The sequence below is a fragment of the Microcebus murinus genome, chromosome X, assembly GCF_040939455.1.
Source record: "Microcebus murinus isolate Inina chromosome X, M.murinus_Inina_mat1.0, whole genome shotgun sequence".
In the NCBI taxonomy this organism is placed as follows: Eukaryota; Metazoa; Chordata; class Mammalia; order Primates; family Cheirogaleidae; genus Microcebus; species Microcebus murinus.
This window is the reverse complement of record NC_134136.1, coordinates 46568027-46593876: the sequence shown is the minus strand read 5'-3', so window position 1 is coordinate 46593876 and position 25850 is coordinate 46568027. Positions and strand designations below refer to the sequence as shown.

General features: G+C 42.8%; 1 protein-coding gene and 1 non-coding gene across 2 annotated transcripts in view; one reads left to right on the top strand and one right to left on the bottom strand.

The window, feature by feature from the left end:
- The window catches only part of RPL39 (ribosomal protein L39), a 362820-nt gene that overhangs the window by 177287 nt on the left and 159683 nt on the right, over positions 1-25850 (bottom strand). The window lies entirely within an intron of this gene.
- Positions 19105-19214, top strand: LOC142866078 (U6 spliceosomal RNA). Its single transcript, XR_012916146.1, has one exon. It is a non-coding gene; the product is annotated as a U6 spliceosomal RNA (small nuclear RNA).

Below are 25850 nucleotides of genomic sequence, written 5' to 3'. Positions count from 1 at the left end.
AAAAATAAAAAAAAAGTAAAAAGGGATAAAGATGGCCACTTTATAATGGTGAAAGGGAAGATCCAACAAGAAAATTTAACAATTCTTAATATTTATGCCCCCAATGCAGGAGCATCCAATTACATTAAGCAAACCTTGTCTGAAGTAAACACCACGTTAAACAATACTGCCATGGTAGCAGGGGACTTCAACATGCCACTGAATGAACTGGATAGATCCTCCAAACAGAAATTAAGTAAAGAAATAAGAGACTTAAATAAAGCTCTTGACCAAAAAGGACTGTCAGATCTCTACAGAACCTTCCACCCAAATAAAGTTGAATTTACATTCCTCTCAGCAGCCCATGGATCCTTGTCCAAAATCAATCACATACTAGGCTGAAAAGCAGATCTCAAAAAATTCAAGAAAATAAAAATAATACCAGGTGTCTTCTCTGACCCTATAGTGGTATAAAATTAGAGTTCAATTCTAACAGAAATATGCACCACTTCACAAAGTCATGAAAACTAAACAATCTACTATTGAATAACTATTGGGTCAAAGAACAAATTCAGAGGGAAGTCAAGAGTTTCTTCGAACAAAATGACAATGGAGCCACATGTTACCAAAACCTGTGGGATATGGCAAAAGCATATCTGAGAGGAAAACTAATAGCAATGAATACTCACATCCAAAAAACAGAAAGATTAGATACCAACAACTTAATGAATAGACTCAAGGAATTGGAAAAAGAAGAGCAAACCAATTCCAATCCTAGAAGAAAAGAGATAACTAAGATCAAAGCAGAACTAAATGAAATGGAGAACAAGAGATTTATGCGGAAGATCAACAAAACCAGAAGCTGTTTTTTTTAAAAGATAAACAAAATTGATAGCCCTCTGGATAGACTAACAAGAGCTCAAAGGGAAAGGACTCTAATAAACTCAATAAGAAATGAAAAAGGAGAGGTCACAACAGACACCACAGAAATACAAAACATTATGTTTGACTACTATAGAAATCTATATGCCCAAAAACTACATAACGGAGAAGAAATGGACAAATTCCTGGATTCATACAACCTCCCTAAGTTCACCCAGGAGGTAACAGAATTCCTGAATAGACCAATCTCAAGTGCAGAAATTGGAGTAGTAATTAACAGCCTCTCCAAATGGAAAAGTCCCGGACCAGATGGCTACACTTCAGAGTTCTACCAAACATACAAAGATGAACTCATACCTATACTACAGAAATTATTCTACCACATTGAGAAGGAAGATATCCTTCCTAACTCATTCTACGAAGCCAATATTACCTTGATACCAAAACCAGGAAGGATGCAACAAAAAAAAGAAAATTACAGACCAATATCCTTCATAAATATAGATGCAAAAATCCTCAACAAAATTCTAGCAAACAGAATTCAGCAGCACATCAAAAAAATAATTCACCATGACCAGGTGGGCTTTATCCCAGCGATGCAAGGCTGGTTCAACATACGCAAGTCTATAAATGCAATTTGCCTTATAAATAAAAACAAGAACAAATACCATATGATTCTCTCAATAGAAGCAGAAAAAGCATTTGACAAAGTCCAACACACCTTTATGATAAAAATTCTGAACAAAATAGGCATAGGTGGTTCTTATCTTAAAATTATCAAATCCATTTATGACAAACCCATGGCCAATATCATATTGAATGGGGAAATATTGAAACCAATCCCACTTCAAACCAGAACTAGACAAGGATTCCCACTATCTCCTCTTTTATTAAACATAGTGCTTAAAGTCCTAGCTATAGCAATGAGGAAAGAGAGGGATATTAAGGGCATCCAAGTGGGTGCTGATGAGATCAAACTCTCACTTTTCGCAGATGATATGATGTTATACCTAGAAAACCCCATGGATTCCTCCAAGAGACTCCTAGATTTGATAAATGAATTGGGTAAAGTCTCAGGTTACAAAATTAAAATATAAACAAATCAGAGGCATTTATATATGCCAAGAACCGTCAAGCTGAAGCTCAAATCAAAAATGCAATTCCTGCCGGGCGTGGTGGCTCATGCCTGTAATCCTAGCACTCTGGGAGGCTGAGGCGGGCGGATTGCTCGAGGTCAGGAGTTCGAAACCACACTGAGCAAGAGCGAGACCCCGTCTCTACTATAAATAGAAAGAAATTAATTGGCCAACTAATATATATAGAAAATTAGCCGGGCATGGTGGCGCATGCCTGTAGTCCCAGCTACTCGGGAGGCTGAGGCAGAAGGATTGCTTGAGCCCAGGAGTTGAGGTTGCTGTGAGCTAGGCTGACGCCACGGCACTCACTCTAGCCTGGTCAACAAGCAAGACTCTGTCTCAAAAAAAACAAACAAACAAACAAACAAACAAAAAACGCAATTCCTTTTACTATAGCCCCCAAAAAATTAAATATCTAGGAATATATCTAATGAAAGATATGAAAGACTTATACAAGGAGAACTACGAAATGCTAAAAAAAGAAATTGTAGAAGATGTAAACAGATGGAAAAACATACCTTGTTCATGGATTGGTAGACTCAATGTCATTAAAATGTCAGTATTACCTAAAGTCATCTACAGAATTATTGCAGTCCCCATCAAAATACCACTATCATTCTTCACAGATCTAGAAAAAAATAATTCTTCACTTTGTATGGAACCAGAAAAAAAGCACGTATAGCCAAAGCAATCTTAAGTAAAAAGAACAAATTGGGAGGCATCAGTCTTCCTGACTTCAAGCTGTACTATACAGCAATAATAATTAAATCAGCTTAGTACTGGCATAAGAACAGAAGCATTGATGTTTGGAATTGGTCTGAGATTCCAGAGATGAAACCATCTGCATATGGTAACCTAATCTTTAATAAAGCAGACAAAAATATACATTGGGGAAAAGAATCTATCTTCAATAAATGGTGCTGGGAAAACTGGATATCTACATGCAGAAGAATGAATCAGGATCCCTACCTTTCACCTCTCACAAAAATTCGCTCAAGATGGACAACAGACTTAAACCTAAGGCATGAAACCCTAAGAATCCTAGAAGAAGATGTTGGGACAACCCTCTCAGACATTGGTCTAGGCAAAGAATTTTTGAAGAAAACCCCCAAAGCAATCACCACAGCAACAAAAATAAACAAATGGGATCTCATCAAACTAAGAAGCTTCCACTCAGCCAAAGAAACCATCATTAGAGCGAATAGGCAACCTATCGAATGGGAGAAAAAATATTTGCTCTCTACTCATCCGATAAAGGTCTGATAACAAGAATCTATCTAGAACTCAAAAGATTTAACAAGAAAAAATCAAACAACCCCATCAAGAAATGGGCAATGGAAATGAACAGAAACTTTTCCAAAGAAGACAAAATAATAGCCAGCAAACATATAAAAAAATTCTCAACATCTCTAATTATTAGAGAAATGCAAATCAAAACTACAATGAGATATCATCTAACCCCAGTGAGATTGGCCCATATCAAGAAATCCCAAAACAATAAATGCTGGCGAGAATGCGGAGAGACAGGAACACTCTTACACTGCTGGTAGGACTGCAAATTAGTGCAACCATTGTGGAAAAGAATTTGGAGATACCTCAAACAGCTAAAAATAGAAATACCATTTGACCCAGCAATAGCATTATTAGGCATCTACCCAAAAGAGCATAAATCATTCTATTATAAAGACATCTGCACCCGAATGTTTTTGGCAGCACAATTCACTATTGCAAGGACGTGGAAACAACCCAAGTGCCCATCAGTTCACGACTGGATAATTAAAATTTGGTATATGTTTACAATGGAATATTACTCAATTCTAAGAAATGACAGTAAGCTAACACCGCTTATATTATCCTGGATTGAGCTTGTGCCCATTATCCAAAGTGAGGTGACACAAGATCAGAGGGATGGACTCCATATGTACTTGCCGTCACATTGGTACTGACTGATTTTCAATATGGTGCTCAAAGGGGGGTGATGTTCACCAGAGATTCGGGGATTGGAGGATAGATCCACATCTGAGAGACATGCTGAACAGTGTGGAGGGGAAGGGCATACCTCTAACCTTTACTAAGTAAAGGCAAAATTATCAAATCTAACCAAAATATTATAAAAAAAAAAAAACATTTATCAGGTGTTGGATAGGTGGGGGGGAAGGGATGGGTTTATATATATACATTACAAGTGTGTTGTGCATTGTTGGGGGCATGGACATGCTTGAAGCTCTGACTTGAGGGGGGAGGGAAGGCAATAGCAATGTATGTAACCTTAACATTTGTACCCCCTTATTATGCTGAAATAAAAAAAGAAAACTTTGTTGTTTTAACCTAAGAAACCAAATCTTTATTTTGTATTAGCGTATTTTAATATCAAAGATCAATCTTTGGAAAGACAAAAATATTTTTCATCTAATTATACCCTATTTAATCACACAGAAGTTTTGAAATAAATTTATCTTTTACAAACCTTATGCATCTTACTCAGACCTTTTATGACATATATAAACTTTTTCTTATGTCCTATACTTCTTCTTTCTCAAAGAACCAGTCTTTAGGACAAAAATTTGCCATGTAATATTTTTTATATAACACTGCAGCACAATGCTTATGGTGGAGTTGGGCCAGACGGCACCTTAGGCCTCCCAGCTACTAGCCTGCACTCTGGCCGCAGCCATGGCCCCTGCCCGGCCCCACCACCGTCTGCCATCACAGCCCTTGCCCAGCTCCTCTATGAGGCCAGGGCAGTCTCCACCTGCAGAGTCCCCGCTGCTCCCCACCCCCCTCCCTCCACCCAGGATGGAGGGAGCGGGGAAGAGGGAGGAACTGCCCAGGGCTCTCTGCCAGCAACTCTTGGAGATTCCTCCACTGCTCCTGGCCAGCAACCCATCTCAGCACCCCCATGCAAGCCACTCGTGATTTACTTTTCCTTAACCTGTTATGGTCCGGATGCCCTGGGTTCCCCCAAATCACAGCCCGTACTCAGTTGGTGAGTGACTTGGGTACTGCCCTCTGGGGGCTAACCTATGCCAAAGGTGGGCCACTCTCACTCTTGCTCACAAAATTTTTGCAAATCAAAAGCATTAACAGTCAATCTGTAGGGTCTAGCCTCTCATTGGAAATCCTGAAAAATTCTCACAAAACACTCAATAGGCATGCAATTGTCACAAAACCAGACTGACCCATGGTTGACACTCAAGAATACAAGAAGTTTAACAAACAGGAAAAAGTAGCCTGGGAACTCATTTTATTTAAATGATAACAATTTCACTAGAAAATCGGGGGATTTAGTTAGCCTTGACGCCCGATGGTGATGCAATGGCCTGCTGCCAAGGGATATCTTGTGCAGAGTCGGCAGCTATGGCTCTGGATCTAGTTGAGCAAGCTGATGGCTGCTGGCTGGGTTTTACTTGGCTCCTCACTCCTAAGGCACCTGAAAGATGAGCAACTTGTGGTATAGAGGTTAATGAGGACACAAATCAGAGGGACCAGAAGTCAGTTCTTAAAAGGAGAACTATCGTCCAATCCTCCTATCATCCAATACATAATTACTGAAAGGACTTTTTCCTTTCTGCCCCAATCCTTTGGAGCCACTGAATAAAGACCTATACTGAACACAAAGGCCAACAGGCCAGGAAACAAGTATATTAACCCAGTCATTGAGATAACAAATCTGTTAACACCTTAAAGTTGAACCTGGAGGGGGACTCCAAGTAATTGAATCTGCTTCCAGGAATCATGTCCCTCCTGTGTTAGTAACAAATAGCAAATAACAAACAGCAAATAGCAAATAGTGCTGACAGGGAAAGCAAAAAGCAGGACAAAGATCAGGGAACCAGTGAGCATGTCTTGGATACTGCTGCAGCTTTCCTCAGGGATGATGGACAATGTCTATGCTGTGCTCCTGGAACTCCTTGCAAAACAAGTAAAATTAGTTCCTATAATGGAAAAGCACGACAAAAAGGAATCATCAAGTTAGTCCTGTTTACTTGTAGAGACCGACGCCGAGGGTGCTGGTGGAACTTTTTTCTGCTGCTGCTGTCCACTGTTTTTTTGTTTTTTTTTTCTGACAATAAGGGCAGCACTGCTCACCCTGACCAGGTTCCTGTTTTGACTTATCCTGTACTTGGTTCTCGGCTGTATTCTTATTTCTGTTTTTATGTGCCATTTAAAGAGGTTTACAGTTAACACAAGATGACACATACTAACGACCAGACAACAGTCCACAAACAGCAAACAACAAGATCCTGAAGTTTCAGGCGACAGGCCACCCAGTGCACCTCCTGCGTTGGATGATGCTGACTCAACCTTGCAGTCAAGACAGCTTTGTGAAACAAAAACCAGAAGCTCCAAGTGACGTCTCAGGGGAGCTTGTTCCCGGGAGTTCAACTGTGTCCAGCCTCCCAAAGGAATACTGAAAAGGCCCACAGAACAGACAAACCAGACACTCACTGGTGAGCAGAACTGGAAGACTTGTCCAGAGGAATTTGGTTGCTTTTGAGGTGTTGGTGGCCGGTGCGTTGTCTGGCTGTCGCCCAGAGCTGAGGAACGTCTCTCAGGCCCCCCGCCCGACCCCCCAGGCAAGGCGCTGGATTCCACACCCGGTCCCCGGACACCGGTGGTCACCAGGCGCCCTGTGCCAGGCAATCTCACTGCAGCCTCCAAATATTATGGTCCAAAGTGCGAGAAAAGACCACCTTAGAAACCGAATTGGGTCAAATTGTGAGTCTTTATTTACTGGCCAGGACTATTCCTGTCCTGCAGAGTGGCAGGCACAGAAAAGTAGTGATGAGCTAAAAAAAATGGCCCCTTTTAAAGACAAAAACCACACTCTAAAAAATTCATCTAATTGTTCAAGCACAGTCACAGGGGGCTTACGTGACTAGAGGCACATAAGCGAGGGTATGGTTTTCTACATTTTATCATGTTCTCTCCAGATGGCCAGGGCCCCGGGCCGGCCTTGAGCCCCTGTGCTGAGAACTATCTCAAAGCAAGCCGTTTACAGAAGCAGATAGCGTCAGTCAGTCTGGGGTACAGTAAAATGTTACAACGTGCAGCTGGCAGAATATGCATTCAGTTACAAGGGGATTGCTTTGCTTTCTTCTACAACCAGAACCTTATTTTAGCTGACCTCAACAGTGAGGTTCTTAAAATCAGGAGATTCCACCACCTGTCAGCAGTGCAGCCTTGAGCAAGCCATTTCTCTGATCTGAGCCTCAGTTTCCTCAAATGTGAAATGATGGAGGCATGTTCTCTGCATTAATCTCCCAACCATCTCATGAAATAATACATGTGAAGCACATTGTAACACTTTACCCGTGTGAACATGAGAGAGCTCAATGCTGGGCTGTGAGTCCTTCTTTAACAGCTCTTCAGTCCCACACCCACCCAATCTCCCAAACACACTCAAATGTGATGTTAGGTGGCTCCTCAGGCCTAGTACACAGTCAAGTGCAGGTGGTGGCAGCGGTCTTTGGTTCCCTGTTACCATGAGTGATCGCACCTGGGGGATTCCCAGAGCACTGCAAACAATGACAACAGACAGTTGTAATTTCAATGAAATAAAATAATTACATTGAAATCAAGACATGATAAATATTCTGAAAGCAGTGAGAAAAATGCAATTTAATGCCACTGTGAGAACTGAGTGCTGGTCACCTCTCTCAGCTCTTGCCCCTTGCTCTTTTCTAAGGGAAGGTGGCAAATGGATGACGTTGAAACCTATCATTTTCAATATGAAGCTACAATTTGGGTAGGCGGTGAAGGGTGAGAGTCAAATATCACTTGGTTTTCAACATTACATATCACCCTGATTATTTTGTGACCTGAAAATTGGAATTCTTCTACTGTAGTATTCTGAGAAATAAGATCCATGGAACAATTATCGGTTTTTTTTCCCAAGTGTGTAGATGTTGATTCTAGATATCCAATGAGAATGCCATTCAGTTTATTGGTTTCAGTCTGGATGTGCTTATGCAACAATCTCTCCCTACCTCCACCCACCCTCCCACACCTCATCCACGCTCTTCTAATCAAATATTTCATATCTGAGGTGCACATAATATCCTTTTGAGGTGTTCTCTTCCTTTGATTTTTGAAGGAAACAGGAGCAGACCTTTGTGGCCTATACTGACTGAGATAGTGGGAGTTACTGAAATGAATTGAGCTGGTTGAGAGCTTTATTATAATTTTCACATTTCAGTTCATTTTTCTAAGAGACAAAAGGAAGGAAGGTTCTGTGTAGAATAAATCCAAAGCTATGTTTGCATAATCTTTCATTGTTAAGGGTTTCTTTTTCTTTTTTTTCTTTTTCTTTTTTGTTCTTTATTTCTGTTTCAGCCCAGGCTTCATTGATGTTAAGGGCTTCTTTGGTATTTTTGTGTCTTATGTTGTTGGCTATAATGTATTTTCCCTACCTCCAAAGGCTCTTTTTCATAGAAGAGCCAAATGACTGCTACTGGGATTTCTACAAATCTTGACTCAGGGTTAAATATCAAATTGTTTTTAGAGTATCACTGAGAAAATAGCCAGGCAATCTTACTTGTGTATTCAGCTGTGGAAACCCATATACCTGTGGCTTTTTTAGTTTGAACACATTTTATTTTATCTGTTGTTTTGTATATTGGAATGTACCTTCTTTACTTTCAGAAAAGATAGAGGGACCAGTTATTATACTTGATCTACAGAGTGCTCAGATAATATAGAGTAAGTATGTGATCTCTATTATGACTCCAAGGAACTGAATTTCCAAAGGCAGTAGATAAAAGTTAGGGAAAACAATGAGAACATTGAGTAATACTTCTACAAGAAAACAATATGATTTCCTATGTGTTTAAAGGGCTTTACTGGTATATTGTGTGCCTTCCCCTGTGTGCCCCCTACCACATGGCTATATGGGAGAGTGTTTTATTCAGAATACACTTTTTCCTTCTGTTACCGAAATTTTGGCACCTGTCTCCAAGGCCACATCCAAAGAATGAGGACAAATGGTTTGAGGAGAAGGAAAGGGAGATTTATTAATTTGCCAGCAAATAAGGAGAATGGCAGACTCATGTCTTAAAGTACCATTTTCCTATCTGTAAGCATAAATACAGAACTTTTAAAGGGGAGTTTTCAGCTTTAGGTGATTGCTGATTAACTATAGTTGATGGTTCTGATCCATTCCATCTCCAGTGAAGATAATCTCGTGACCTTCGCCTGGACAATTCTGTTGAGCCATCTTCTGTGGTACAAGAAAACAAAGGACACAAAACACAGAACACTCCCCTGCCCTTCTGATTACTTGGCTCCAGCAGGGATGCAGGTTTGAATTTCTAAAAAGAGTGGGGGGAATGTTTTAAAGAGACATAAGATAGTTTACCCCCTCCCCTTTTTTTAGGCCATTCTCTCTATTTCACTTCTAGTGCTAATATACTTTGTTTCTACAGTCAAGGCCCCTGAGGCCCAATCTTCCCTCTTACTTCTCAGAACTTGGTATGTGGGGTGGGTTTGATCAGGTTTGTAGGGAAATTTTGGAGTTTTCAGCCTGAGTCTATAAGGGTGGCCCGCTGTAGCTATGATGTTGCACCTGACTGGAAGAAGAGAACACCACCAAGACATCACCATCAGCTATTTGGCCATCAGAGGAACAGCTTTGCCACAGTACTTTAGCTCTGCACAAAGCACTGTTCAGTGAGGCACTCAATTGTGTGGCAGACCTTACATATATAAGGGAAGCTGGAGTGTTCTGAGAAGTCTTATGACAACACCCAGGATTGACTAGCATAGTACTCAGGGTCTATAGACTTTAGTGTTGAAGGGAAGGACTTTAGTTTTGAGAAACGTCTTGGAAAATGATCACCTCCTCCCATTTGTGGGGTCTGTCTGGCCTTTTAGTCTTGAAGTGACTTCATTTCACCACCCTTGCTTAGAACCTATCCAAAACTAACTTTGTTTTGAGTTTTGAATTAGGAAGTATTTCACTGTTCCTTGCTTTGTCTTTCTAGTTATCTTTCTACATGAACATCCTTTATCTTTCCAACTGGACTGTAAGTGCATTGAGGATGGAAACATCTTATTCGGCTTTGCTTCCCCATAGTGCCAGGCACCTGGGTACTTTAAAGGCATTCACAAGATATGAGCTGGATGACTGGGTTCACTTAAGAAGAGAATGTCAGTTTCACCTGGGCTTCATTGTTGGAAGCTATCAGCCTGCTAGGCATAGAGATGAAGAGAAAGATCAAGGAGGAAATAGGTAGGGGGTGAGAGGAAGATAACTAAAAGTTGCAGTAATAATATGGGTAATAGGGTGGACAGAGATGGGAGAAACTGAGTTGTATGACCTGGGAGCAGTTGTCCTTAAACAAATGCTATATTAGGAATGATTATACCCTCTTAAAGTTTGGAAGAAACTTAAAATCTGTATATATTCTGATCAGTTAAATTGGCCTTCCTTGATAATACTGGCAACATGTATCATCTCTGCAGTAATCACAAAGATTAGATGCAGAAATTGTAGAGACCATATGAAAGGAGCAGAAAATATTCCCATGGAAGATCTAGCCCAGTTGGGCAGCTTAGGTAGAATCATTATTGGATGGCTAGAATGTCATAGTACACATTATATTGAGGCTAAAAGTTATTATTCATAACTTTAACTCAGTTATTTTATTTAATTGAATTTAAAACAGTTCAGCTATAAGTGGCCACAAAATGTTCTCTGGCCGAGTTTCTATTCTGTAATTATATGAAATCCCTGATCAATTTTCCCCAAACCAATATCCCAAACCTATGCAAGGTTTTTCTTCAGAGCATGTGCTGAGACAATTTGTTATTTCAAATCACAGAATTAAGAACTACATATTTGGTTAGAAGGGCAGAAAATAATTTACATTAATATATTTGCAAGGAATACGAAGGCAATTGATATTCATATTTCTGAATGTATTTTTATGAAGTGAAACTTTTTTTTTTTTTTTTTTGAGACAGAGTCTCGCTTTGTTGTCCAGGCTAGAGTGAGTGCCGTGGCGTCAGCCTAGCTCACAGCAACCTCAAACTCCTGGGCTCGAGTGATCCTTCTGCCTCAGCCTCCCGGGTAGCTGGGACTACAGGCATGCGCCACCATGCCCGGCTAATTTTTTATATATATATCAGTTGGCCAATTAATTTCTTTCTATTTATAGTAGAGATGGGGTCTCGCTCTTGCTCAGGCTGGTTTTGAACTCCTGACCTTGAGCAATCCGCCCGCCTCGGCCTCCCAAGAGCTAGGATTACAGGCGTGAGCCACAGCGCCCGGCCTGAAGTGAAACATTTTTGAAGGGCCCTGTTTAAATGATAGCAACAACAGCAAATCTAAAGAAACTTAAATGAAAATATATCTAAAGGTTTTACCCACTTATGGCCTCTGAATTTTACTTTTGTTTCCTTTTTAAAACTGGTATTCCAGAAATATTTGGTCTGTCTTCCTTCCTTCCTTCCTTCCTTCCTTCCTTCCTTCCTTCCTTCCTTCCTTCCTTCCTTCCTTCCTTCCTTCCTTCCCTTCTTCTTCTTCTTCTTCTTCTTCTTCTTCTTCTTCTTCTTCTTCTTCTTCTTCTTCTTCTTCTTCTTCTTCTTCTTCTTCTTCTTCTTCTTCTTCTTCTTCTCCTTCTTCTTCTTCTTCTTCTTCTTCTCCTTCTTCTCCTTCTTCTCCTTCTTCTCCTTCTTCTCCTTCTTCTCCTTCTCCTTCTTCTCCTTCTTCTCCTTCTTCTCCTTCTTCTCCTTCTTCTCCTTCTTCTCCTTCTTCTTCCTCTTCTTCCTCTTCTTCTTCTTCTTCAGACAGAGTCTTGCTCTGTCATCTGGGCTAGAGTTGTCATTTTCAGCCAATTAATCTATAAAATGTTCACAATTCCATATTACTTCTAGAATTGTCATATGACAAATCTTTCAGTGTTCCTTCTACAGATACTCACCTTTAGATACTGAAGGAGCTTAGGAAATGTCACCCCAGAATATGACCCCTTGGTATAAAGAGTATTTTGAATTAAGGGCCCTTAGAGATAAACAGGCCCTTGGAAGGGGCTTTCCCTTTATCTGCATATACCAGAAGGACCCATCAAAAGAATAACCAACAAACTCCTCTTCCCTACCCTGTTATCACACTTTATTGCAGGCAAGAAGATCAAGAATGCAACCAGACCTGGTCCAAATAATTTTAAATGTAATACCTGTCTCTCAAGGTTAATTTAATTTGCAAAGAGAATCATTTACAAGTTAATCTGTTTCCCCTATCCATTCATCCTTCCTAGCAACCATTTATTGCCCCTAAGCAGAATTACCTATATTTCTCATTCACCCCACAAAGGAGTATATATAAATTTCTAGACCCCATTGGGATATTGGGCAATCACTTGGTGATTCTCCCTGAGGGCATGGTAAATAAACCTGTTTCTCTTATTAACCTGCCTTAATTGTGAGTTGATGTTTCAGCAAACTTTCAGGGGAAAAGGGAAGTTTCCCTTGTACCCCGATAATACTGATACTAACAATTAACAGCTTTAGTCAGTTACTGAGCCCCTGCTTTGTATGTGTGAGGCACAGTATTAGATAGTCTACATGCATTGCCTCTTTCACTCATCATAACAATGGTATGATGTAGATGTTGTTCCTATCCTCACTTTTTTTACCTGTCTCCTGTGGAGCACAATATATCTCAACTGGGGTAAGGAGCTAAAATCAGGTAAAATCAAATCAAATAGAAATATAGAGTAAACAAATCTTCATTGGTACAACTATTTGATAAAGTATAATATCAACTCTAAGAGGGATAATTTTTAAAGTTATGAACCAATAAAAAAATCAGAAAGAAAAATATGGACTACAAAACTAAGAAAAATAGGAAAACAGAATGGGAGAAATTTTTGCAGTGAATGACAAAAGCATTACTCATCTAAAATATATTTTAAAAATTATTATTTTCTGGAGGAATACCACAAAACATCTGAGTGTTCAACAGGAAAGAAAACAGAACATAGAACAAAAAAGCACATAGAAGACAACCCTTGAAAAAGGTATAAACTTTATGATGGAATGACGAAGTACAAATATAACAAAATACCACTTCATACCTATTTAATAAACACAAACAAGTTTAAAATGATAAAACACAATGTTCATGAGGCTGTGGAGTAGTACTATATATTGCGACAATAATAATAGCAATAGCCAATATTGCATCCACTTTCCTCTAAACATTTCTGTGCAAGGGAACTACTGTTTCCCCCATTTCAAAGATCAGATGACTGTGACTCAGAAAGGAAGGCGAGTTCCACCATAACACAGCTAGTAAGGGCAAAGCCAGCCTAATGAGTCTTCGTTGAAGTTAAAAATCTTATGTTCTTAATCCAAACCGGATACTGCCTCTTATGACAATATGTAACAATAACATAAAAAATTTCAAACTATTTCATTTATGTATTTCAGTCCCAGAATGTTACCCTAAGAAAACAATTTAAAATAAAAAAAGCCATACTTACAAAGGTGGCCATTCATTCATTTGATATCTGTTGATCACTCATTATGTGTGAAGGAAACAACCTTCAGCAAATCACAAGATATGAATGCAGACATTAAAATAAAAACTATAAAGAAAATGACAACATGTTGGAAAGCATTTCTGAAAAATGTTAAATGAAAAAAAATCCACGCTGTTGGATATTGAACATAATTGTTCTGAGTGAGGTCCTAGAGCTGAATTGAGTCAGAGAAGTTTGTGATTTGGGGAAATTTCTAGTAAGAAGGTTTTCAATGGAAATCCTATTGCCTGACTTTCATGGCATCAGAATGTGCACTTTCCCATAAAAGCCAATTTTGCAATCGGGGTTGGTCCCGACACCCTGATTAGTGTGCATGGGCTGTTAGTTCTTGAGGGAACAACCCACTTCCACACTAAACTCTCCTCCCACCTCCAGGTGGTGCACATGCTTTTCTTGCTGTTTCTTGAGAGCAACCTGTGTCTCTTGATTGGGAAGTGAGGGGAGGTCAGAGCACACCAGTGGGGTCAGGTGGCCAGTGGGGTTGGGTTCGCAGAGGACGGCTACCAAGGAATTCAGGCCCAGCCAAAGGAGTAGTTTTCACTTATACGTCACTATACTGATCTCTTCTTTGCAGTTATTAAGTCATTTTTTAATTGAGCTTCCATTAAATACTTCTCTTCAAAATCCATGACCCTACACAGGGCATGGACAGGCATGTGGCTGCCACCTAGAACACCCATATGAGACTCAAGTGAGGGATCAATAGGGAGTAGGGGGTGCATAGGAATGTATTATAGTGTGTTCATTTGATTTTGTAGGCCCATTCCAATTATATCAATAATTGTTCAAGAGATTGCAAGACTTAAAAAAGCTTTTAATCACTAATCTGTTTTTTTTTTTTTTTTGTTTTTTTTTTTAGGGAGGGAGGGAGGGAGGGAGCACTAATCTGTTTTTGAAAGGACCTGAACTATGTACTTTAAAACTTAATTTTCCTCCTGAATACTTTTTAGTATTCAGTACAGATTTGTAAGCCTTGACCCCCTACTAACGGTGCTGGCTTGGGGGTCCCTCTAATGACTGGCTAGACAGGCTTTATTCTATGATGATGGATTACTCCTGTTTTTATAGGAAGGAGTTTGATATTAGGCCACTGTATGTATAGAAAATTTCCCAAACTCCTGGGTTAGCCAACTGGAATTTTCCATTAGAAAAACCTCCCCATAAATAGACAATTGTTCTTTTTTTAAATCTCACTGAGAGCAGTTTGACAACAGGTAGAAATGTGGCTGCAGCTCGTAGGGGTGTTCTGATGATGAAAAGAAACTCAGCATGAAATTGAGTGATGTGATCATTCCAGGATGTTTTCTAGGCAAAGATCCTGTGTTTGTGTGTATGCATGCCATATGCATGTGTGTGTGCAAAAGAGAGAAAGAACAGCCAATAATGCAGATCCTAGCTCATGGCTTGGATGGAGAATTTGAGCGCTCTGTTGCCTACCAGGCCCTCAGGGAAATAGGATGTTGGTGGATTGTCCCAGAGTCTAAAGAAGCCTCCAAACTTGGCCAACAACCCAGATCCCTAAACACAGCCAGTGCCTCACTGTGCCACAACTTCCAAATACAACTGAACAATGATCAACTCACATCTTTTTGTGAAAAGCAAGAAAAGGACAGAGTAGTGGATACAGAGATAAATAAGACATAGTTCTCTTCCCTTACATTGCTTAACTCCAATTTATTGACATTTCTTATTTGTAGCATTTTGGGTACATTGTTGTGCTTAAATAAAAAATAAATGTGCTACTCATCAGCTGTTTCTTTAAGGGCAAAATACACATTTTAAATATGGAACTCTGAACTTCTTTTGTTTCTTATTAATATTTTGCTTTAAATATGAAATAAATGAACTCCTTTTATTTCTCCCCCAGGTCTCCATAGCCCCGTTTCCCCCTCCTGATTTAAAATATCCTTTGCATCACTTCACTTTCTCCCATAAACCAAGATTCTTAGGCCTGAAATAGGAAATGGTGTTACAACTCTACAGTTCTTGTAGAGACCATAGAAGAGTAGCATGAAATGATGGGACTGGTTCTGTCATTGGTAACTTTTTGTTGCAGAGCCTTTGAACATTTGTCTCACTTGCTAAATGCTGATGGTCTTGTGTAAGAGATCCACAAAGGAAAATTAGTGTTTTTCTGTTAAGAGGAGGTGGCTAAGGTGAGGAATTTCTCTCCTTGGGACACCCATACTGCCATGGCTTAATGAAATGGAGCATAAGGAAAGTCTCAAATGAATTCCCAAATAAAAGTAATGTCATCAAGCATTCTTCGGGTGAGGGGTATGTAGTGAGGGTCATGTTATAATAGCAACTGACTCCATGGGTTGCCTGCTTGAGATTTGATAACCCTAGTCCATGTCCAAGTCAAATGAGACACAGTTGAATTTACCAATCAAGTAATCAAGTAAAGGGATCTATTTTAACCCCCTTATTTTACTTGCAGGATTGCAACTTTTCCTAGAGGAGCTGCATCAGCACCAAATATGTTGACTGTGTGAAAAAACAGTACACCCTTATGTATGCTCAGAGTGTGTGAAATTATAAAAACCATACCTCATGGTCAGAATTCAGGTTGTAGGGTTGTTACTGAAAGCTTGGCAACAAGTGGTTTGAGGGGAAGGAAAGAGAAGTTTATTAATTTGCTGGCAAATAAGGAGGATGGAGTCTTCTGTCTGAAAGGCCATCATCCTCCTAATGAGCAGAAATACAGAGCTTTTAAAGGGAGGACATTCAGCCTCAGGTAATTACTATTCAACTACAGTTGATGACTCTGATGGTCCCATCTCTGACTAAGATAATCCTGTGACACCTGCCTACCCGGGAGGCCCACCTGGACCTCCAGGACCTCTGCCCGCCAGGTCTGGGCAGGACCAGCAGTTCCATGGAACCATATCCTATAGCACAAAGAACAGAAGACATTACTCTGCCCCTCCCAACCACTGGCCTGAGGCAGGGATGCAGGTTTTAGTTCTCAAAAAGGAGTGGAAGATGATTTAAACAGACAAAATATTTTTGCCATTTTTTCAGGCCATTTCCTCTGTTACACTAGCTTGCAGCAGGGCCTGCTCAAGACTCTCATGAAAAATCAAACCATCACCCCCATCTCCACCCCACCATAGCCCCTATCATCCTGATTGGCCAGCAAAGTAATAAACTCCTCTTTCTGTCTCCTCAAACCATTTGTCCTCATTCTTAAAGACAAGTGCCGAGCTCTCGGTGACACTAGCTTGGAAGCTGCGTAGGGTGGTGGGAAGAGCCTGGGCTCTGTCTCAGCTTGACCTCAGGTGAAACTCCACCTCTGCCGGGTGGCGTGGCCGTCACAACTCAGGCTCCGGGGCTAGACTGCCTCAGCTCCCACCCCAGCTCCACGCTTACACTCCACAGTGTGACTGTGGCCTCGGTTCCTTGTGCCTCGGTTTCCTTTTCTGTCAAACAGACATAATGATGATACCCACCACTTAGGACCTTTGTGAGAGGCAGATAAGCCATGCAAATGCTCAGAGCAGTGAGTGCCTGGCACAGGGCAAGTACCTGCTCAGTGTGAGCTGCTATTCTTGTGGCTGACTGTGTGGCCTTAGGCATGTCATTCAACCCCTCAGCTGTCATCCAACCTCTCATTTAACCTCTTATCCTTCCTCACTAGGTTGCCTTAAGGATTCAAAGTACTGAGCAGATAGTCGGTGTTCAGTAACAGTTCCCTTGGTTCTTTCTATGGTAATAGTGATGTATTAAATAGAAACACTTAGCATATGCCAGGCATTTTGGCTTTGACCTTAGTTACCACACTTAGTTATCACAACAACCATGTGGGGAGGTGATAGTGGGAAGCAAGTATCCCTAGCTTATGATGGAATTGGGGGTCAGGAAGATTGAAATTGGCCTAAGGGCCATAGACTAAATTGCTGAGCCGAGATTTAAGATCTTCTTTCAGTTTTAAATATTGCCATTGGAGTGAATGATGGCCAGTTGTTTGTAAAACTGGTGGCTGGTCCTTTATTGGCACATTGCTTAAGACTCATTCCTGTATGATGAGATATCACCTAACTGTAGTGAGAATGGCTTTGATCCAAAAGTCCCAAAGCAGGAGATGCAGGGGTGAATCGGGAGAGAAAGCAACAGTCACACTTCGCTGGTGGGACTGCAAATGAGTGCGACCTGTATGGAAAGTAGTATGGAGATAACTGAAAGAAGTAAAAGTAGCTCTCACATTTGATCCAGCAATTCCAGAACTTTGTATTTACCGATAGGACAAAGAGCCATTTTATGACAAAGAGAATTGCACTGCAATGTTTATAGCAGCAGAATTCAGTATTGGACTGATTCTTGTACAATGAGCTATCACCCAACTGCAGTGAGAATAGCTTTCATCCAAAAGTCCCGAAACAAGAGAGGCTGGCGTGGACGGGGAGAGAAAGGAACACTCATACTCTGCTTGTGGCTCTGCAATCTAGTGCAGCGTGCATGGAAAGTACTATGAAGATACCTGAAAGAACTAAAAGTAGATCTTCCATTTGATCCAGCAATCCCCCTCCTGGGTATTTACACAAAGGACAAAAAAACATTTTATGACAAAGATACTTTCACTTTATAGCAGCAGAATTGACAATGGGAAAGGTGTGTAAAGAAGACAAGTGGTGGTGAACTGGTGAGTGTGTGAATAAAGTGTGGTATGTGTGTAGCACGGAGTGGTAGCGAGCCATAAGGAAGAGGGTGGGTGAGCACGTGTGTGTGAGTGTAAAGCAGGGTGTGAAGTGCAGTGTGGACATAGGGTGTAAAGAAGGAGCAGAGCAGTGAGGAGCGCGTGTTAAGTGCGTGTTGAGCATGGGTGTGTGTGTAGGGTGGTGCAAGTGCAGGGCAGTGCATGAGGGGTGAGGGGAGGGTGAGGAGGGTGTGGGCGTGTTGTGAGGTAAGGGGTGTAACGCAGAGAGTGTGTGTTTTGTGCGTGGTTGTGAGTGTGAGTTGTGGTGTGTGAAAGTATTTGATATGAGGAAGAGTTTTGTAGGTGGGAGTAATGATGAAGTGCAAAGAGAAGAGTGATTGAAAAGAATTTTTTTTTGTATTGAAAAGAGGGGAAGGGGTAGGGGGATTTGCAAGCATTTAATCTTTGCAATTGCAGTTTCTCATTTTTTTTTGTGGAGACAGAGTGTCACTCGGCGTCCTGGGCAGAGTGCAGTGAGGGCGGGTCACCACAAGCTCCAGGTCCTGGGCTGTGAGCGATCCTTCTGCCTCAGCCTCCCAGGTAGCTGGGACTACAGGCGCTTGCCAGAGCGCCCGGCTGTTTTGTGTTTTGTGTATTTTTTTTGCCTTTTTTACTTTTTTTTTTAGATTAGAGACAGGGTCTGACTGTGCTCAGGCAGTGTTCAGGCTGGTGTCGAACCCCTGAAGCAGCAGCTATCCACCCATCTCGGCCTCCCAGAAAGCTAGGACGACAGGCGTGAGCCACCGCGCCCGGCCGGCGTGACGCGTGTTCCCAGTGCTGAAAGCTTCGGTGTGACGAGGAGCGCTCTGCTGCCCCCTTGCGACTCACCGGCTTCCTACATGCAGCTTCCACTTGGAAAATAAAAGTGCAGTTAGCTTGAGCAGCACATGTACTAAAATAGGAAGAATACAGAGAAGATTAGCATGGCCCCTCTGCAAGGAGGAGGCGCAAATCCGTGCAGCCTTTAAAAAAATGAATATAAAAATAGATAAAAACGAAGAAAATGTTAACTGTCTGCTCTGTTACAGTCATTTCCCTCCAGGAAAGTTATTGTCTAAGCAGAGACAAGGAAATAATGTGATTCGGGTTGACTTTTGTTGTTGCTTTTTGTTTTCTGAGGTATTTTTAATATAGAGGAGAATATACGGGTATATCTTCCAGCAACAAGGGTCTTCAGAAAGGTGGTGGCCATTGGGTCAGGTGTTTAGCGATGAGAAAGGGTTTCCCAGGCCGGCCGGATGGGGTTCTCACTCCTGTAATGCTAGTACTCTGGGACCCGAGGTGGGAGGATCACTTGAGGCCAGGATTTCTAGAGCAGCCTTGGAGCAGACAGAATGACCTGCTTAAAAAAAAAGACGAAAGGGTGATTTCTGTTTTTTAAAACTTCCCCCAGTCTTCTTCAGAAGTGAAGCCTGCATACCTGCCTCTGGCATGTGGTTGGGAGGGGTCTGGGGAATCAGCCATCTGAACCCCTGGCACCAGTCTCGCAGGTGAGTGGTGGCGGAGGTCACAGGGTTTGTCTTTGGCAGAGACGGGATAATTAGAATAGTTACTACAATAGCCTAGAACTGAGGGGCCCTCCCTTTGAGAGCTCTGTATTTCTGCTTATATTGAGGGAAATTTGGATTTTAGAAGAGAAGGTCTACCATGTGCCCTCTTTTGATGACAAAGTAATAAATTCTTTGTTTGTCCTCAAACCACTCATGCTTGTTTTTCTGATGTAACCTTGAGGACAAGTGCCAAGCTTTTAGTAACAGCCTGAGAAAGACCAAGATCCTTTCTCCACCAAAAATAGGAAAACTAGGCAGGTGTGGTGGTGCATGCCTGTATTACCAGCTGCTCGGGAGGCTGAGGCAGGAAGATCCCTTGAGCCCAGGAGTTTGATGTTGCAGTGAGCTGTGATGATGCCACTGCACTATAGCCTAGAAAACAGTGTGATGCTCTGTAACAAAAAGAAAAATAGTTTTCCAGGCTCACTAGGAGCAAGGGCATGCCAAGGAGAAGGCACAGCTTGGGCAAAGGCACAGAGATGTGATGAAACATTGTGGGATTTTAAGCTAGGAGAGCAATGTGATCAGATTGATTTGTCCTTTGATTGAACACACATGTGTCACACACTGTGCTAGGTGATGGAGATGACAACAGTAAAAATACCAAATCCCTAAACTGATGGCACTTATATTCTAGTTGGGGACACAGACGTGAAGTAAAGAAATATACAATATGTCTATGTCGAAGCACCAAGCAAGGAGTGGGAGTAGAGAGGGACCAGACAGTGCTATGTCAGACAAGGTGGTCAGGAAAGGCCTCTCCGAGCAGATGACATTTGAGCAGGACTCAACACAGTAAGGGAGCCAGCCTAGTGAGTGGATGAGAGATCACGTGGACAATAGGAGGTGCAAGTGCAAAGGCCCTGTGGCAGGAGCAAGGTTGGTGTGAACCTGGTGCAACTAAGGAGCAAGAGTGGGGGTGGGGTGGGGTGGCGTTGGTAGGAGATGAGGTGGGTGAGGTAGGGGAAGACTCAATCATGTTCCCACAGAGGGCCTTGTGGCCATGGGAGGAGTGGAGATCTGATTCTGGGTGTGATGGGAAGCATTTGCTGAGACTGCATGTCGAAAGGCAGCAACTTGATGATAGATTTTCACCCAAGCAACTGGGAGGACTGCAGTGAGGACGTCCTAAGTCTCAGAAGCCTGTTTGAGCTCCAAGCGGAGCTGTTGAACCGGCAGCTGGGTCTGTGTGTCTGGAACTCAGAGGAGGGGTCAGAGCAGCAGGCATCTGTGCAGAGGGGATGTTGAAAGCCCTGGGACCCCATGAGACCCTGAAAGAGGCACGTGCACAGAGAGGAGTGCACGAGCACGAGCCCCATGGCTGTCCAACCTCCTGACTGTAGCGCATGCAGACAGCAGGGCCAGCAGAAGGCACCGAGGGCTGACTGGCCGGCCAGGGAGATAAAAGGAAAACCGGGAGAGCTGAGTGTCCCAGAATGGAAGGGAAGAAACACTCAGAAGGAGAACGGAGTGATCAACTGAGTCCCGTGCTGCCAAGTGGCCCAGTAAGACAAAGACCAGAAGCCCTGTTGAATGTGATGGCAGGAAGGGAGGACATGGATAACGTTGGCACACCCTGGTGTCATGGGTGCATTGCCTGTGCAGTAGTACAGGGCCCCACTCTCAGCAGGGTCCTATAATTGCTCTAATGCTCTTCTGTGACCGTCTTGACCATCTTACTGGCTTTTTGCAGTGGATATGGACCCTCTCCCACGAGATATGTCCACCCACAAGGTGACCTTATTTGGAATAAGGGTCTTTGCCGATGTAGTTAAGGTAATGAACTTGTGATGAGGTCGTGTTCAATTAGGGAATGCCCTAAATCTAGTGACAAGTGTCCTAAGAAGTGAACAGAAGGTGAAAAGACCCATAGAGTTGGTGACAGGAAGATGGAGACAAAGATTGGAGTGAAGTGTCACAGGCCAATGTGCACCATGGGCTGCCTAGAGCCACAAGAAGGTGGATGAGAGGCTGGAACAGACTCTCTCTCAGAGCCTCCAGAAGGAACCCACCCTGCTGAGGCCTTGATTCATGTCATCTGACCTGTAGAGCTGTGAGAGAATAACTTTCTGTTGGTTTAAGCTGCCCAGTTCATCGCAATTTATTGCAATAACTCTAGGAAACAAATGCAGCTTTGAACACGGGCCCCACATTTTGACTTTGCACTGGGACCTGCAAACTATGAATGTGGTCCTGTGTTGGCAAGTGTGGATTCTGAGGCTTGGCAGGGTGTGAACTTTATTGGAATGTGTCCACTGGTCAGGGTGGGTGGTGAGGAAGTAGAGACTGCCACGAAAGAGAAGTTGAAATCCAGGGTGACCTGGTGCAAAGGAAGACACAGAAGGGGGTAGTTGGTAGATGGCGATAGTGAGCTAAGAAGGCTGTAGGTTTTGTAGTGTTTGTTGTGTGTTTTTTGTTTGTTTGTTTGTTTTGTTTGTTTGTTTGCTTTTTTGCTGAGACAGGGTCTTGCTCTGTTGCCTGGCTCGAGTGCAGTGGTGTCATCATAACTCACTGCAGCCTCAATCTCCTGGGCTCAAGCAAACCTCCTCACTCAGCCTCTCGACTACCTGGGATTAAAGGCATGAGCCACCATGCCCGGCTAGTCTTTGTATTTTGGGTAAAGATGGGCGCTTGCTTGGCTATTATTTGTATATATGCATGGGGTATAAGCACAATTTTTACATTGATCTATTCTCCTGTAATGATGCCCTACGTCAGGGCCTCAGGGCTTCCCTCACTGAGACAGAGCACAGTGTACCCACCACTCAACCTCCTTCATCCACCCCCACTCCTCCAAGTCTCCCCTGTCCAGCAGTCCACACCCTGCTTCCATGTGCACGTGTTATTTAGCCCCCACTTATGAGTGAGAACGTGCAGTATGTGCCTGTCTGTGCCTGGCCAGTTCCACCCATGTTGCTGCCAAAGACATGACTTCTTTCTTTTTTATAGCTGTATGCTATTCCATTCTGTATCTATACCATGTTTTCCTTATCCAATCCCCCATTGATGGGTAGGTGGGTTCTGTATGTCTGCCATTGTGCATAGTGCTGTGATACACATGCAAGTGCAGGCATCTTGTTAGTACACGGGTTTCTTCTCCTTTGTGTAGATCCCCAGCAGTGGGATGACTGGATCATATGGTAGGGCTCCTTTTCGTTCTTTGAGACATCTCCATGCTGGTCTGTCCTAATCTACATTCCCACCAACAGTGGACAAGAGCTCACTTTCATCTTCATCCTTACCAACATCTCTGCATCACCTGCTCTATATGTAAATTTCTATGTGCACTGACATGGAGTTAACTGAAAGGTATACTGCTAAATGAGAAATATATTGCAAACCAGTATTTATAGTCTGATACCACACATGTTTTTTAACCCTCATTGATTATGAATTGTATATACCCAAGTGACATATTTATGAGACTGAGTCTCCATTCTTGAGCGTGCTTCGCCTCTCCAAGAAATAAGGTCTTTGTTTCTGTCCCTCAGTAAGACTAAAGATCCCCTCTAGGCTTCACACAGTGTCTTGGAAATAATGGACACACAATAAGTGTTTGTTGATGATGATTTGGTGAAGGTATTCTTGGGAACTGGACAGCAACAAGAAAGGTGCTACCGTATGTGAATGTACTCCCTACTGGAGGCAAGTTTGTACTTGAAATTTTGGTATATCCCTTCTGAAGCCTGACCCTCAACTGCGTGTCCCACACACACTCACACGCCCTGTCTGCCACCCCCAAGCCTGGGGCAGAAGTGCGAGCTGGATGTGCTACAGGAACCCTTGGGAACAGAGTTCCAGGGGCCATGCCGTGCTGGGAGCAGCCGCGCTCTATGGAGTCTACTTGGGGACAGCTGGCTGGGGACGCTGTGTCACCAAGCCCCGTGGGCTGGACCTGTAAGGAAAGCCACTGCAGGGGACCCTGGTCTACAAGGGGTTGCTGAGAACATCTGTGTGGGGCGCGGTGGCAACGCCATTCCTAGATGGCGCCCGCTTCCTGGTCACACCCTACTGTGCGTCTGACAAACAGATGTTCAGCGCATGTGCAAAGCCTTGCCTCCTCTCCTGTTCTGTGTTGACCAATCAGGTTATGCCCCGTGTACTTACTGTCTATATAAGCAGCCGCCGAGAACGCCTCGGCGTCTTCCGCATGTAACCAGTTAAGCAATCCCCATTAAAGCGCTGTCAGAAGAACTCCAGTTGCCGCGTCTTCCTTGCTGGCGAGGCGGGCGCGACACATCTGTCATTCTTTTGGTATCTGCCTGTACTGGAGCCACCCGGTCCCTTCTCTGGGGGCCACTTCTCTCCGTCCACAAGGACTGGCCCTGCACTGGCTTCCCAGGGCAGCTGAAACTAAGTAGCACACACTGGGTGACTGAGAACAACAGGGATTTGTTGTCTCACAGTTGTGGAGTCTAAAAGCCAAAGGGATGTTGTTTCTGAAAGCCTGGCCACTTGTCCACAGGGCTGAATAAGGAGAACAAGGGCAAGCAGTTTGAGGAGGACGGAAAGAGAGTTTACTTTGCAAAGGAGGAAACATAGTAGACCTTCTCATCTCAAAATCCCAAATGTCCTGATTATAGGCAGAAAAGCAGAGTTTTTTATTTATTTTCTTTAAATTAAAATTTTCATCTTTTTTATTTTTTTTTTCTTCTTCCTTTTCTGCAACGCTACTCTCACAGGCAAAAGCAGAGCTTTTCAAGGGAGGGATCTCAGCTTCTGGCAGTTACTATGGTTAACTATTTTAATTGTCCCATCTCTGCCAAAGCCAAACCCTGTGAACAGGCCTGGGAGCCACCTGGGGGGATGTTGCTACCAGGGAGTTTTAACAAAATACTTAACCTGTCTCACGTATGCAGGTCAGAAGGCAGGTCCAAAAAGAGTTGGGGAAGTTTTAAGAACATAGCAAATCTCGTTGTCATTTATTTTTCAGGCCACTCTCTGTTACATATTCCAAACTCACAATATTTCCTTTCCATATATATGGGAGGAGGAGGGGCAACGTACTCACCCTGCTACTTCCTGTTGAACTGGGGGCCATGTTACAGATGGAAGCTTTATACTTATGTATGTCATTTCTGAGCTTTGGCAGTTTACAACAACAGAAGAGAAAGCGATAACTACAACAGCGAGGACTGGCAAGGCAAAATGGACTGTTGCCTTGTAGACAATATCCGATACAGGGCCAGGGAGGAAAGCACCCTGTAGGCAATCGAGGGAAGAGCTTCTGAAAATTCAAAAATCATATACACATGACAGATATAGATCAACAGAAAAGACGATAGCCCAGGGAAATCCTCACTAAGGAGTTGTCTTTCCATCCTATAGACAGAACAAATAATCAAAGAAAGTTTAGCAAAACAATATTAATGTTTTCATTTTTTTCCTTCCTTAAACAGTAACTTTAGATCACTAAATGCTGGTCCCTTCCCTGGGGGCTTGGTTCACTTCTTCCATGGGACACCCCATTACTTTGCTATGATGGACCCAGAGTTTTATTTCTGACAACTTCAATGAGATATGAGCTGTTAGAGGCACTTCATAGGGTTTCTTGTACTTCTTTATTTCCAACTGGGATGAGACCTGAAAGAGGCGAACTCATACACAATGGTTAGTGCCTGACCCACTCACCTGGCACACTGCTTCACCCTGCTCCTACTCCTGATTGTATTACTAGACTTACCTCAGGGTGCTAGGAAGGGTCTCTCATAAACTCTTTCTTAGGGGTGTAACTTAAGCCTGCTTCTGAGAGATACCCTTATTCAGAGGGGGACAAACAGCAATACCCTATTCTACTTTTCTGAGTTGTCTGGTTCAAAAGCATGTCCCTCATTGCTTTGTATGGAGGAAGAAAACCTATGAACAGCTAGACCTGTGGGATCATTGAGTCCACCGTATCACCAGGTTCCCACTGAGGCTGCACTCGACCTTCACGGGTGACCACAGCACACTGTGCAGTAGATCCAGGTGCAGACTGCAGGAGGCAACACCGCTATGGAGTAGTCACCTAGTGAAGTGCCCAGGGCTCCTTGGACTCCTGGGCCCTGTCAACGATGAGGTA